We start from the raw sequence: 2,602 nt of genomic DNA, 5'->3' as shown, positions 1-2,602 counted from the left end.
CCGAAATCTCCATCTAGTACTATTATTCAAATCAATTAAAGTTAGACTCGTTTTTGCTATTTTCTAGCTTTGTTTTGAGTCATTTGAGTGTTCTAAACCTAGTAGTTGCAAGTTAGAAGCTTGGATTTGTGTTCCGTAAGTTCACCATACGTAAAAAGTGGCCAAACACTCCCACATTAGGAGTGTACGGCTGCACACTTGGGTGTGCGGCTGCACACACCCTCCTGGCAGCACACTCATGTGCATAAGGTTAGAACTCAGCTTTCCTTTCACTCTTTTTACATTCCTAAGCCAAGAACACACTTCTCTCTCAACTATCATCCGAATTTTCTTAATCGATCTTCAAGTGGTAAGTGTTTCTCCTTATGTTTAGCTGATTCATTCACTTCCTAGTAACAATACATGATTTCATCCATGAAATTACTCCTTTTGTTTAGATCTTCAAGTGTTCTTCAAAAACACCATGAACACCTACTAAGTTCTTGGACTCCAAACACCCCTATACGCTTCTATATTTGTAAGTACCCTACTCCTACATGTGTTTAGCTATATTTGAGCCTTAGTAAATGTCCAGAACTCGATCTTCAAGGAGTGTGCGGCCGCACACATTCATGTGGCCGTACACCCCTTATATTAGTGCGTTAAGGCCTCAAACTCAACTACTATGCTAGCAAACGATCAAACACACTTAAGGGATACAAGAGATGACCTTAGAAACAGGTTTTTGACCATTTTCCCTAGGAGTGTGCGGCCGCACACTCCCTGACCACACACACCTGGCCGCACACCCAATGGGCAGCACACCAGGTGGCCGCACACGACCCTGTACGGTCGTACACCCATTTCAGGAGACTTTTGATGCTTCTAACACTTAAATCTAAGTGTTTTCTAAGTCCTATGGTGTTTTCCTTTCATGATTAGTGGTATATAGACTAATTACATGTTAAATACTTTCTATTAAACTCTTTTAAACTCTTTTAAACTTATATTTTGTCAAAAGCATATCTATATAGATATAGTTATATAAGTAGGGTTGAAAGGACTTAGGACTAATAGCTCGCCTTACTTCCTGTTCCTTGTTTGGTTGTGGACTTAGGGTATCGGTTGTTTGTCCGAAGGTCGTTTGAATCTTAATTATATATTATGTATATGTGAATAGATATAAAAGTCCTTCATTCAGTTCAATACCTTTGGGTAGCAAAGGTATACAAACATATTCATACATACAAATAACATTGCTAGTAAACTATAATAGGTATAGTTTAGGAAGTCACTAATACAATTGCTAGAACAACGAAACATACAAAGAGTCAGTTCATACATGAGTCAATACACACTATTACGAGAAACAATACTCACTATAAAGAGAAATAGATAGAGAGAACACTATAACGAGAAACAATACATACTACACACTATACACTAGAGAACATACTACATACTAGACAGAGAGAACATACACTACACTAGTACATACTATACAAATACAAGAATACTATAACATTAATGTGAGATACTACTTCATGGCTCGACATATACTTCTGTGTCACGTTTTGTACCCAGAGTCTCCTGGAGGGAGAGCGTGAATTTGTGTATAGATCTATACGGGACTGACCCTCCTACACCTTGCTGCTAGCTACAGTGGGACCTGCAGGTCTGCAGGTGATGAATGTCATATCATTTCGACGTCTCGAACGTCGTGTTTTACTGGTCAATCGAGTATGGTTACAATCATATCACATTTTACCTTAATTAACTAACAAGTTTAAAGGTAGTTAGTACATTAGTAGTTACCTAGATAAAACTACAGTACATCTTTATTTTCCCAATTCATTCACATTGTGATCTTCTCACATAAACGGTAATGAGAAACTATATTTTGGTAATGATAGTCATACTTTGGGAAAACTCATACTTTTACAAAAGAACAAACGTAGAGAACAGTTGGGTCTTGGTAGAAGACTGCTTTAGTAGAAACTATAGGATTTTCTAGGAAGGTTTCAAACATTTACATCAAATACTTACAAACTTTTCATCAAACATTTACAATTACATTCTTCAAACTTATACAAACAATGACACTAAAATACTTATGAACTCACCAGCTTTAATGCTGATCTACGCTTTCAAAATAACTTGTATTCTCAGGTCGACAGTAGACAGGTACCGGTGATCAGGTTTTGAGAAGATGCAGCACATTCAAGACTCATCTTTTATTGTGATTATTCATTTTGGTGTCTTATAAACTTCAGAACACACTTGTATTAAAATTATTACTATTAATGCAATAGATGATGTTGTTGCTTGTTTACTATTATGCATTATTGTGATACTGTACATGACGTCCTCCACCCCCGAACGTTTCCGCCGTTTTGGTTTTGGGGTGTGACAGATTGGTATCAGAGCATTGTTTATAGTGAATTGAGTATATCAACCCATAAAAGATATACAACTATAAACACAACGGGATAAAATACTCTGACCAAGTGTTTATACTTTTAAATAATAAAATATTTAACCTAAGTATACATACCTGCATTCATACTAAAATCAGTGTCACTAAGACAGAACAAAAGTATTACGATTGTTGGACAACGCGAGT

The sequence above is a fragment of the Lactuca virosa genome, chromosome 7 (genome assembly GCF_052849685.1).
Source record: "Lactuca virosa cultivar CGN04683 chromosome 7, Lactuca_virosa_CGN04683_v6, whole genome shotgun sequence".
NCBI classification, from domain to species: Eukaryota; Viridiplantae; Streptophyta; class Magnoliopsida; order Asterales; family Asteraceae; genus Lactuca; species Lactuca virosa.
The sequence above is the reverse complement of the archived record's forward strand: the minus strand, read 5'-3'. Positions refer to the sequence as shown.